The 13,981-nt window shown below is 42.4% G+C and overlaps 1 pseudogene; it reads right to left on the bottom strand.

Moving 5' to 3' along the window:
* The window catches only part of LOC140702273 (small ribosomal subunit protein eS4, X isoform-like), a 30,147-nt pseudogene extending 16,921 nt beyond the window's left edge, over positions 1-13,226 (bottom strand).
* Between the last annotated feature and the right edge of the window lie 755 nt (positions 13,227-13,981).

Here is a 13,981-nt window from a genome sequence, read left to right as displayed (position 1 = left end):
CCTTTGGGACTCATACTTAGATCGGTGCTTTTCTGTTACTTACTTAACACACTTAGCAACACTTACAAGGTCAAAATCTAGTCTTGATCAACACAGTACATGCACAGTATGTTCAGCTATGCTCTAGTCAATTGAGCAGGAAGTAAGTTGGCAAAGTTACTTGGGGATGTGGGTGGGTGATTTGATGACACATTTTGATATATTTTTCATGTATAACATAAATGTATTGCTTTGCTAAACAAAATGCTAAGTCTATCCTGGACTGATCTATGTTGGCAAATAAGGAACTTCTTTTATTTCTGTGTTGATGTAGTTAGAGTTGTAATATGAGGTGGTATACCTTTTTGTCGAACTGTAGTCCTGTGTGTACTTACCAACAAATATGTCAGAATATAGAAATTTTGTAGGCCTGAACCTGAATAAATGTATTATTAATGAGTTGCCATTGTGCGCAGATGTGAGTATGCTGAGTCACTCTGAAGATGATGCAATGTCTGGATATAAAAAGACACCAGGTGCAGAAGACGAAATCATGTGTCTTCTGATTGGACTAGAGATGCCATGTATATGTGTATAAGTGAACAGTGTCTTTGTAGCTTCCTCTTCCTTCTCCATCATTTACTGCTAGCCCCTATGTCAGTTTGTGTAAAGAGTTCCTGCCATGCTGATGTGATGCCTGCCTGTAAATAATTGTAAATACTGTAAATACAACCGTCTTGCAACAGAAGAAGAACTTGTAAGTGTCTTCAATAACTCTGCGTATTTTTCCTGTCGCCAAAACCGTGACAGAGGTTATGGGCCCAGCAACGTGTGCTGCGAAAGCCATTTAAAGTCAAGATGGTGGTGAGTAACGTGGGTGAAGTATATATATGAAAGAAGAGAGAGAAAGTGGCAGTGACATAGAAGAATTGGAAGAAGGCAGTTCGTCTGTTAGCCCAGGAGGGGAAAGGAAACAGAGAACTGCAAGAGAAGGCAGGATGGCGTTGGGCCCAGGAGGCATAGGTGGATTAGCAATAAACAGGCTGAATGACAAAAACTATAGAACATGGGCAGTGAAGGCAGAAATGCTGTTAAGAAGAGAATCTTTATGGTCATAGTAATCCTCCAGCGCAGTTAATACAGGAGGAACAACAAGAGGAAGAGAGGGCTCTGAGTACTCTCATTTTGTCCCTTGAAGACGAACAGTTAGTGCATGTGCAAGGACTGACCACAGCCAAGGCAGTCTGGGACAGATTAAGAAACATTTACTTAAGAGAAACAGCAGGCACGAAGATCTCTTTAACCAGAAGGCTGTATAAGTGTCAAATGCAGTCTGGGGAATGTGCTTCCAAGCATCTACAAACAATGAAGGGTCTGTTTAATGAACTGCAGTTAATGAATGTTCATTTTACAGAGGAACAGAAGGTCTTCGTCATTTTGAGCAGTCTGCCCGTTGAATTTCATATGCTGATTACAAGTTTGGAAAGTTTGCCTGACACACAACTGACTCTTGAGTATGTTACAAGTAGAATTTTGCAGCAGCAGGATCGCTGGAAGGAGAGATCCCAAACTGCTGAAGGAAGCCATGTGGGAGCTGACCAGGAGAGATGGAGACAGATTCCAGACGGCAGCGTGAAAAGGAGGATGCCAGCTATAGACCGAGAGCAGCGTGGGCGTGCCATGATGATTAAAGCCTGTTATAAATGTGGATCGAGAAATCATTGAAAGGAGAGACAATTTCAAACAGAAGGGAACCAGCAGCAGCAGTTTACAGACGCTCCGGAGAAGGCAGCAGAAAAGGAATTTCTCTTGTTAAGCAAACAACAGATAAGGTGTTCAAGGCCATGAACACAGCTGCAGCCTGGTTAATTGACAGTGGCGCTGCAAATCATCTTATTAATAATCCAGAAATGTTTTGTTTTTGAGGAGACATGAAGCTGAGAAGCGTGATGCTGGCAAATGGACAGAAAGCACACGTTGAAGCAGAAGGAAGAATATATGTTCCCAATCTAAAGGAAGAGATAATTAATGTTTTACTGGTCCCCAGCATTGACTGTCAATTACTAAGTGTCTCAGCCCTTGACAGACGGGGGTTTTCTGTGATATTTGAAAAAGGGGAATGCATAATTAAGAAAAACAACGGAGTAGTTGCAAAAGCAAAACGAGAGGACAATTTGTATGTGTTAAAAAGCAGAACATATAGAGACACATACATGGTGCATAAGAATGAACCCCAACATGACAATTGCATACATTTGCTGCACAGAAGACTGGGGCATGTGAACTTTAAAACTGTGCAGAGAATGGAGAACATTGCTAGAGGTGTAAATATAAAAGATTGTAAAAATTACTTAGATTGCCAGGTGTGTAAGCAATCTAAAACACATGTGGCTCCAAAAGGGAAACTGAGTGTCAGAAAGACAAATAGACTTTTTGAGCTGGTACACGCTGATTTGATAGGACCATTTCCACCCTCATTAGGAGGGGCAAAATATGCATTGGTGATAATTGACGATTACACACGTTTTTCACACTGTTTTACACTAAAATCAAAAACAGAGGTCTTTCAAACATTTAAGAAATGGGTGAAATTAATTGAACGATGCTTTGGCCACCAGGTGGCGCAATTGCAGTCTGATACAGGTTCAGAATTCATGAACACAGATTTTCAAAGATGGCTAGAGAACACAGGGATAAGCCACAGAAAAACAAGTCCATTTTCTCCATTTCAAAATGGTGCAGCTGAAAGGAGAAATGGGGTGCTTCAGGAAATGAAAGATGCACTGTTAGCAGATGCAGAGATGCATCATGGGTACTGGGCGGAGGCACTGAAAACTGCAAATTTTTTGGTGAACAGAATTTGGCCATCTGCCATAGATCAGACTCCATATTTTATGCTCTTTGGTAAGGAACCTTCATTAAAGCACCTGAGGGCATTTGGTTGTACTGCATGGGTACACGTGCCAAAACAGTTAAGGAGAAAGGGCAGAGCTAAAACAAAGAAAATGAGGTTCCTAGTTATGAGCCTGGATCAAAAGCATATAGGTTTGTGGATGGAAACAGAAACATTGTGATATCCAGGTCTGCTAGCTTCAATGAAGGTAAGAATTGGGGTAAAGTTCATGCTAATTCACAGATATTTATCCCATTAAATGACACAAGAAGGAGTCAGATTAGACAGTCAGAAACACGTGAAGAAGACACGAAGTCCACTGATGAAGAAGATGGAGAAGATGATGAAGAACACAAAGACGAAGAAAAACACATTAGTGAGTCTGAGATAGAGCCAGAAACACGGGGTCCTAGGAGGTCTGAAAGGGCAAACAAAGGTGTATCACCCAAGAGGTTTGGAGTGGGTGGAGTGAGAGTTTGTCACGTATACCTAGAACCCAGAAATTACAAAGAGGTAATGGAACTTCCTGATTTTGAAAGGAGGAAATGGGAAGATGCCATGGATGAGGAAATGAAATCCATGAAAGAAAACAAGGTGTTTACAGAAACAAAGCTACCTACAGAACACAGAGGTTACAGGTAACAAACGTGTGTTTAAAAGAAAGTTAGAAAATGTATGGTTCTTGAATTGAAACAAATGGTGCAATAAAAATAATGGAGGACAACACGACATGTATACACATGGCTGAAACAGAAAGAGTGAAAAACAGAAGTAAACATGTTGATATTAAATATCATAATGTAAGAGAGGCAATAAAAGAGAAAATGATTGAATTAGAGTATTGCAAAACTGAAAACAACATAGCTGACATATTGACTAAGCCTTTGAGTACACAGAAACACGAGAAATGTATAAAAGAGTTGGGAATGTGTTTTATTCAGGCATAAAAAATTAGGAGGGGTGTCAGAATATAGAAATTTTGTAGGCCTGAACTTGAATAAATGTATTATTAATGAGCTGCCATTGTGCACAGATGTGAGTATGCTGAGTCACTCTGAAGATGATGCAATGTCTGGATATAAGAAGACACCAGGTGCAGAAGATGAAGTCATGTGTCTTCTGATTGGACTAGAGATGCCATGTATATGTATATAAGTGAACAGTGTCTTTGTAGCTTCCTCTTCCTTCTCCATCATTTACTGCTAGCCACTATGTCAGTTTGTGTAAAGAGTTCCTGCCATGCTGATGTGATGCCTGCCTGTAAATAATTGTAAATACTGTAAATACAACCGTCTTGTAACAGAAGAAGAAATTGTAAGTGTCTTCAATAACTCTGCGTATTTTTCCTGTCGCCAAAACCGTGACAAAATAAACTACTGAAAACAACATGATTATGTTCTAAGGGTGCCTTAGATCTTAAATATTGGCTGAATTTGTTAACAGCAACGTTTGTAAACATTGGCCCATTTTGAAACATTTAGGTGTGCACTGCGTTTTTGATTATAAGTTACATGGGCAGTAAGTTGCAGTTCCAAGGTCTGTTGCATAATAAAGACGTGTACAGTGGTGCCTCACAAGACAAATGTCTCGCAGGACAAAAAACTCACAAGACAAATGGTTTTGGCAATGGGGTTGATGACTCGCAAGACAAATGTCTTCTGTTTTTTGTTTCTGCCTCATGTTTGCTGATTTTTAAATGTTTTTCTATGATATTTAAAAAGTTCAAGTTTTTTGATTGAAATTTTTGAAATCATCTGCACAATATGTATGGCTTTAATAAACCCTTCGTAAACCAAATTTGACTTTATTCTCACTTTTTTGCCCATACGAACACGTTAATTACATTTCAATGCATTCCAATGGGAAAGCGCGTTTCGCAAGACAACATTAACCACGGAATGAATTAAATTCGTATTGCGAGGCACCACTGATTGTTTATTTTGTAATAACAGTCTTTCTCTTTGCAAAGGTTTCAGGTTGCTAATTAAGGATACCTTCCTTTTTGTTGTTGTTGTTATTTTATGAAACAGGATATTAACTCTGAACAGTTGCCCCATGACACAGTAGGGTGTCCCCTGATGCATCTTGCAGCGATCAAGCATGCCACAGGAGAAGCTCTCTATTGTGATGACATTCACCCTGTGGAGAAGGAACTCTTTTTGGCCTTTGTGACAAGTTCAAGAGCCCATGAAGAGATTGTGTGAGCATGGAGAGATGTTTAATACAGCCCTCGCCTCAAGAAGGACAGGAAATCAAGAATTGTATTTAAAAAAAATGGGTCCAAGCAATGCTCTATATTTTATTAGATGAATCCCAAATTATTAGTGGGTATGTGCCCTCCAAAGGGCTTAAGACCAAAAGTAATCCCTGGATACTCAGATGTTACTCACCTCTCAGCTAAGGAGTACTCCTTAAAACAGTGGACCCCAACCTTGGGCCTCCAGATGTTCTTGGACTACAACTCCCAGAAGCCTACACCACCACCTCTTCTGACCAGGGTTTCTGGGAGTTGAAGTCCAAGAACATCTGGAGGCCCAAGGTTGAGGACCACAGCCTTAGAAGGTTACTTGCCTGCACATATTTACCACCATCCCCCTCCTGGATTAAAGAACCGAAACATTAAATGCATATATGCACATGGGACATATATCTTTCATTAGCTGATTATTGCTTTGTTCGCTGATTTTTATTTAGTTGATTGTTGTTTTGAAGTAACCATCTGATTAAGCCTTTCCATATAGCTAATGGAAACCCCAGCGATGGTTGACTGGTTGAATGATTGACACCTACATTAAATCTTCGTTCAAGACAGTAAGATTTAACAAATAATAAGAATAAATTTGTGCAGGGTTGATGGAAGTAACATTTCCTAAATAAAGAAGTGAAAACCCTCTTCTTACCCACCTGCCCATCATCTTACAAAATAACTTAGATAAAATGTTGAAATGTCAAGAAATCATGAATCTAGAAAGAATTTCTAAGCTCTTTAACATTTCTGAGAAGATTATTGATTGTTTCTTTCCCAGGTCAATTGATACATCACAAGCCCTCAATTTGCCAGGAGTAGTTGATGTGATAACAGCTAAAGATGCCCCAGGTACAAATGAATTCTGTTACATCACAGAACCAGAGAGTTTGTTTGCTATGGATAAGGTATTGTGGTTTATAAACCTTTTAATACCTACGTAAATGAATGCAAGTATGTTTTGTGGGAAAATTTACCTTTGGATAACATTTAAAAAGAAAAGTGGGTATTTACATATTTTTAGAGTGCACATTGTGGCAGCGACCCCTGGGTGGTGTTTACCCCATTGCTTGGGGGTAGGGCAACCTCCATTCCAGTCATGAGCCAGATTCTACAAAGGGGATTTTATGCATTCAAAAATGGTGATCTGCTTCCATTAGAGGCTATCAACAATGAAAGCAGGAGTACAAAAAATTGCTTTTTGTGGAATACAACTCCCAGAACCTGTGTCTCCACCAGCATAGCCATTTTATTTTTCAAACTCCAAGTGAGAGGATGCTGCTTGTTATGCCTTGATAAATCAGATACCAAAAATTATTTGCCAAATATAAATATTTAGTACCAGGGAACATGGATCATCACATACGAATAGGGAAGGAATTTTTAATGGACTGGACCCAGTCAGAGGAAATACTTAAATGTCACTGATTTCACTGAGAGAGTTATGCAGCCATCAGAGCTGAAAGCACAACACTGTTGGAGAGACATGACTGAGACAGATTTTTTTTTGAGAAACCTGACACCAAAGGTATCTCGTGTTTCTCATGGACCCTGAAAACTAATACACAACATAATTTTCAAATGCTGGTAGGGAGGAAAAATTCTAGCTGTGGCAATCAGGGTGTGATTACACAGTGCGGAAAATACACTTTGATCTGCTGTGATCCACTTTTTTCAAGTTGGGTCAGTGCTGGCAAAAGCCCTGTTATCTGTCCAGATGACACAGCTGTGTTTGCACACACACACACAAGAAACACTGTCTGGAGACAGTAGGAGCACCCTTTTGCCTTCGGATCAAGTGATCGCGCATACACTGCAGAAAGCAGAAAAAGCAATGCCATCCAGTTACAACAAATTTAAGCCCCCCTGGCAGCTGAACAAAAAAGATGGTTTCCAATTGATGAGACAATTCCACAAGGAGCTTCCTCGCATGGAGTGGCTGGTTTTTAATTCAATTTTTCACCTGTACCTAATCTGAAACAAACCAAGGGATAAATGGCCACTGTAGCCACCTCCACAGACAAAATTGCCCCTTAAAGATATTCTTCTTCCAATGATGATCTATCTGTACCATTTCTTTCTGCCTCTGATGAAAAATTTTCAATTGTGGTGGATTCTGATACTCCGATCCCAATCTGTTTAGACTTAGAGCTTAATAAGAAGAGCCAGCAGCACCTTGAACTTACATAATGCTGACGACAAGAAGTAAAGGATCTTGAATGGGGTGGGTTTATGTTTTTGTTGTGAGTTCTTGCGGAATAAAATCACCATGAGATGAACTTACAGATTCCTTGCTTCCACTCCGGATCACATCATGGTCACATCTGACCATGCGAAGGAATGCCAGGGCATGCCTACCAGGCAGCTACAAACCACACCACCAGGCAAGATGATCAGTGGTGTCAAACTTTAATAGCGCCACTCTCCTCTTGAGTTGCAGGGACAGTCTCTGCTTGCTTACCCCTCCCAAGAGGTGATCGGCTGTGCCAAACAAAGGGGACTCTGCCGATCATTTGTCCAGCACTAGTTACTCAGTAAGAAGAAACGTGTGGAGCTTCAGCAACAGGATGTTTTTGTCCAGAAAAAAAGAGCTATCTCTTCTCTTACCTGACACAGCTGCTTCTACATGCCTATCACACTTTCTCAACTGGGGCAACTATTTTCTGTGCATTTTGTGTAATGTGATACATATGTATAAGGATGTGGAATCCTGCTGATATATTGCAGGTAGCCTGTGTGGGCCAGATCGTTTGTGCTGTGGTTGCCGATTCAGCTGCTCAGGCCAAGCGAGTTACTTCAAGAGTGAAAATAACATATAAAGCCCTGGAACCCGTTGTTCTGACTATTGAGGTAATTTTTTGTGGCTCACTCAAAAGTTAAACACAGGATGTAAAAACTGACCCATTCAATAGATTATTTTCAGCATTAGGCTAGTGTGGTGTTATTGGGAGATATGCCAGCTTTCCTAGAGGACGAAGCATACAGGCAGTCGAAGGAGGCTTCCACAGCTCTGCTTATTTATCTGTGTTTTTTTTTTAATTTCCAATTGCAACTTCAGGAAGCAATGAAACACAAGTCGTTCTTCAATCCAGAAAGAAAACTAGAGCAAGGAAACATACAAAAAGGATTTGATATGGCAGACCATATTCTTGCAGGTAAGTCAATATAAATTCTGCACAGAAAAAGGAAGGTTCTTTGCTGTTTTAAAGTCTACAATCCTGTACCTACTTACTTTTCTGGGTATAAGTACTAGTGAACTCAGGGCTTGTTCAGACAGACTTTTGTTGTGCTGTTTGGTGCATTTGGGGGGGGGCAGACTGGTTCACTTCTCCCCCTTCTGGTGATCACACAACGTATTAGATCAGTGGTTCTTAACCTTTGTTACTCGGATGTTTTTGGACTGCAACTCCCAGAAACCCCAGCCAGCACAGTTGGTGGTGAAGGCTTCTGGGAGTTGCAGTCCAAAACTCCTGAGTAACCCAAGGTTAAGAACCAGTGTATTAGATGGAGCAGACCAATTTGCCCCCAGAGCATCCTCTGTCTGCACCATTGAGAATGGACGAAAATTGAACCTTGCAGATGTCAAAGCTGCCAAACCTCCTTCCAGTGTCAATTTCTGGTATTGTGAAGTGGCTTCATAAGAGAGCCACTTCAGGATGTCAGCAAAATGAACACTTTCCCCTGCTCCATGAAATAGTGTGAGAGAAGGAGACGCTATGGATGCTTCAGTAGATAGAATATTTCCAATGTTTTTGTTTTTGGCATTGATGGTCATGCAAGCTGCAAAAATGGCACTGGGAGGCTGCATGCAGTACATGGGTCTCAGGAGTCCCACCCTTCCTCTATAGCAAGCATTCACAAAATATGACCAATGGGCGGTACACAGCGTATCAGAGAAAGGTTGCATATAATTATTTTAAATAGACAAATAATAAGTAAAATTCCTTCTGTGGTCCGCATAGGGCTGCAGGCTCTTTAGGCATCTGACAACGTGGCCCTCCCAGCCTTTTCCCTTCTGCATCCAAGTATAAATGCAGAATGGGCCAGCACCAACGTTCCCTCTAATTTTCCTGAGCACTGAGCAGAGGCGCCACCCCCTGCATGCAGAATCCCAGCCACGACTGGAAGCCAATGGGTGAAAACAGCCGGCTCAGCTACAGACACCCGATGCAGCGCTGCACACCTGAGCACCTTAGAGAGAACATTGGCTGGCACCCTTTCCTAGCCTAGAGATGGGCACAATCCATGGTTTGGCACCCTGTGCTTCCCTGCCCCATCCCCCCCTCTGAGTGGGTGCCCATAGGACACCTGCGCAACACCTGTGGGCCCAATATGTCAAACCTTGCCAAAATGCAAAACCGTGGATCGTGCCCATCTCTACAAGCCAGCATGTTCTGCACGGATGCTGGATGCCACGAAGCAGGACTTCTTTCTCAGCACTTAGCATAAACCCTGGTCGTTCCAGCAGGTTTTCTTTCAGCACAGAGTGTTACATACAGCTATGACCTCACCTGTCCGTCACTGCTAAAGCTGTGAGTCATCTACCAATGGTGTGACGGAGGGTGGGACATAAGGGGTGGAGCTGTGGTATAAAGGGGAGTGAATGTGTGTGAGAGAGTTTTAGATAGGGCTTTGATAGGGCTTAGATAGGGACTGATAGGGCTTGGATAGGGTTTAGGAGATCTGTGTTATATAGTGAGAGTCTGTGTGTGCTAGTGCCTTGTTTATAGTACCGTAATTGAATTATTATTTATAATAAGTGATTTACCATTCCTTTTAGTTGTACTCAATAAACCTGAGTTTTTATTTTGAAATCATATTTTGGCCTGAAGCTACTTATTTGAGGGAATGGTTGGTGGCAGTGGTAAAGAAGAGTGGTTGAGAGTGACGTAGCGACCCCCCTTTGTGAGGTGGAGGGAGGGCGTTACACAGAGTTTATGCTGGGAAGCACCTACCTGTCCTAAAGAATGGCTGTCCAGGCTGTTTGGACCACAGCTGGGAAGTGTTTTTTTTTTTTTTTTATAACGACAACTCCCAGCATCCCCCAGTCAGCATGGCCCATGGGCTGGCTGGGTGATTTGTGGAACTGAAGTCCCAAAAAGGGGAACATCTCCAAGTGCTAGTTTGAGTTGTGCAGCCTTGATCCTATTGGCTTGGATTATTTGGGAAACTAGCAGAAATTAAAAGACGCCTTCTTCTTGGGAGGAAAGCGATGACAAATCTAGACAGCATCTTAAAAAGCAGAGATATCACCTTGCCAACAAAAGTCCGAATAGTCAAAGCTATGGTTTTTCCTCTGGTGATGTATGGAAGTGAGAGCTGGACCATAAAGAAAGCTGACCGCCAAAGAATTGATGCTTTTGCATTGTGGTGCTGGAGGAGACTCTTGAGAGTCCCCTGGACTGCAAGAACAACAAACCAATCCATTCTAAAGGAAATCAAGCCTGAGTGCTCACTGGAAGGACAGATCCTGAAGCTGAGGCTCCAGTACTATGGCCATCTCATGAGAAGAGAAGACTCCCTGGAAAAGACCCTGATGTTAGGAAAGTGTGAGGGCAAGAGGAAAAGAGGACGACAGAGGATGAGATGGTTGGACAGTGTCATCGAAGCTACCAACATGAATTTGGCCCAGCTCCAGGAGGCAGTGGAAGACAGGATGGCCTGGCGTGTTCTGGTCCATGGGTCACGAAGAGTCGGACACGACTAAACGACTAAACAACAACAACATATATCTTCCACCAGGAAATAAGTATGCACATAGGACAGTAAGCATAAGCCGAGTAAGCTCAATGTTCAGTCAACCTATTCTCTGGGAGGAAAGTCCAGAGGGAAATTTCAGTAGCTGGAGTTGGGCCTCTGGACAAGGTTCCCTCCCCTCCATCCCACAACTACAGGCCTCTGGTGAAATTTCCTCTTCACATGCCTTCCTTCCTTCCTTTACTTCTTTCTTTCTTTACTTCTTTCTTTGTTTCTTTCTTTACTTCTTATCTGTATGTTGAACTGCGCCTGTGTAGAAATGCTGCTCCATGATTTTTTTCCTTTTAAAATGACAAACTTCTCCTGGCACCGGCAGCCTAACAGTTGGATAAGCAAAGTATTCCCACACTCTTTGGATAAGAAAGGAGATCAGTCCACTGGTGTTTTACAAGGGATGAATGCCACCCTAAGCAAATTCTTTCCAAAGAAAGAAATTTAGGCATTAGCTATTATGCATGGACAGGACAATACGCCATGGAAGAGAGAAAGAATATAGTTAGCAGCCAAAGTTCTTAGAACAACAATCTAAAAGTCAGTATTTCTATCCTTGTATTGGAGGTACGCACGCCAGGAAGATACTAAGAGAATAGTGATTTCCTCAGTTTATTTGAATAAATAAACTGTCATTGCCAGCGGGATGAGCGCCGCCCCCTAGAGTCGGACACGACTGGACAAAAATTGTCAAGGGGAACCTTTACCTTTACCTTTACCATTGCCAGCTCACACTGTTTTTAAATTTTGTTATGCCGCCCAGAGTAGACTATCTGTCTAGATGGGTGGGGTATAAATCTGATGAAATAAATAAAAATATAACACACTTGGATCCATATTTACTCAGAAGTAAGCCTTCCTGCATTTAGTGGGTCTTTGTGTGTTATGAGTCGTTAAGTCAGAACTGATATTTAAGGACTGGTTTTACTAGTTACGATAGGGACGTGGTGGCGCTGCGGGCTAAACCACAGAAGCCTGTGCTGCAGGGTCAGAAGACCAAGCAGTCGTAAGATCGAATCCACGCGACGGAGTAAGCTCCCGTCGCTTGTCCCAGCTCCCGCCAACCTAGCGGTTCGAAAGCATGCAAATGCAAGTAGATCAATAGGGATCACCTCGGTGGGAAGGTAACAGCGTTCCGTGTCTAAGTCGCACTGGCCATGTGACCACGGAAGATTGTCTTCGGACAAAACGCTGGCTCTATGGCTTGGAAACGGGGATGAGCACCGCCCCCTAGAGTCGAACATGACTGGACAAAATTTGTCAAAGGGAACCTTTACCTTTACCTTTACTAGTTACACATACACACCCAGGGAATTTCCATGGCTGCACAGGGATTGAAACTCAGGTCTCCAGAGTGCTAAACAATCACTCATTCTGCTACACCACCCTGGGAATCTCATCTTTTCCTTACCTGAAGACAAACAGGGTTCTGACCAAATGCCCAAGCATTCTAGAGGACTCCATCCCTGTTCCATTAGGCGCCCAGCTTCTTCTTCTTCTTCTTCTTCTTCTTCTTCTTCTTCTTCTTCTTCTTCTTCTTCTTCTTCTTCTTCTTCTTCTTCTTCTTCTCTCTCTCTCTCTTCTGCAGTGGGGACATGGATGCCCTTTCCATGGGGAAGGGAGATTCAAGACTTCTCACTCTCACCAATAACAAAGATGTTGGACAGCCTACTGGCAAAGCTGCTACCATTGGCATCAATATGGAAGCAGCAGGGATGCAGTTGATGGTCACATCAGTATGACCCAAGTAGCCACACCCAAGTTGCCTGTGTTAAACATGATTAGGTCTGCAATCTTGCCTGTCTCCGAATAGTGTTCCTCACCTTAATGACACCATCAAGATAGCAAACGGTCTCACCATTGTTAGTAAGAAAGTGTGGGACCCTCTTGGTGCCCATGAAGATCTTTTACTTTGCCTTTTTTGGTGAGATTCGGTGAACAGCCAAGCATCCTTTTGTGTCATACACAAGGTGCGGCTGCTCACTGGTTTTCTTGATGCTGTTTACATTTATAAAGCCAGCAGAGTGGGTGATGTCCATGTGGACTTAGCCATGAATCTCAATAAACCACTGCATGCCGCTCTTATTGACATTGTCAGGGTATATCTGGGCCTGTTCCTGGGCAAAACGGTGAACAGAAGGCACTCCTTCACTTTGTGGGAACCTGTGTTATGGCTAGGGTACCATGGCTGTGCTCTGCCAAGAAAGGGCCACCATTTCCACTCCAGTGTGGATAGTGGTTCTCAATTAGATGTAATTTTGCATTAGCAAAAAGCAAAGTGTGATGCTTATATACCACCCCATAGCGCTTCAAGCACACTCTGGGTGCTTTACAAGTTAATTATGCAGGCTACACATTGCCCCGCCCCCCAGACTACTCTAGTCCATGCGCTCGTAATCTCGAGATTAGACCATTGTAATGCACTCTACGTGGGGCTGCCTTTGAGGCTGACGCGGAAACTTCAGATGGTCCAGAACGCGGCAGTCAGGCTCCATAGTGGGGTGAGAAAACACCAGCATATCTCCCCCACGCTGGCTGCTTTGCACTGGTTGCCAATCCGTTTCCGCGTTGACTTCAAAGTGCTAATGATCACTTATAAAGCCCTAAATGGTTTGGGACTTCAATATTTGGCAGACCGTCTTCTCCCACCCAGATCTACCCGAATCACCCGACATAGCCAGCAGGGGCGGCTGAGGGGTCTGACGCCAAGAGAAAAGAAGAAACCGGGCCTTCTCGGCGGTGGCTCCTCGGCTGTGGAATGCCCTCCCAACAGAAATTCGGCTGGCACCCTCGCTGGGTGTTTTTAAAAGCCAGTTAAAAACTTGGTTATTCAAGAAGGCCTCCCCTCCAGTCAATTAAGTCTTTCTCTCTCTTTTTTTTTTTCTTTGCTATTCCATCTTGGTAATCCTCTCTTTAAATTAATTGTTTTAAATTGAAATTTGTAATTTTATGATTTTATATGTTTTTATACTGTTTTGTTTTATTTTGTAAGCCGCCCCGAGTAGACATGGTCTAGAGGGGTGGGGTAAAAATTAAATAAATAAATAAATAAATAAATAAATAAATAAATAAATAAATAAATAAATAAATAAATAAATAAATAAATAAAGTACCGA

This window comes from Pogona vitticeps, chromosome 3, assembly GCF_051106095.1.
Source record: "Pogona vitticeps strain Pit_001003342236 chromosome 3, PviZW2.1, whole genome shotgun sequence".
In the NCBI taxonomy this organism is placed as follows: Eukaryota; Metazoa; Chordata; class Lepidosauria; order Squamata; family Agamidae; genus Pogona; species Pogona vitticeps.
Note: the sequence above shows the minus strand (reverse complement) of the source record. Positions and strands in the feature narration are given on the sequence as shown.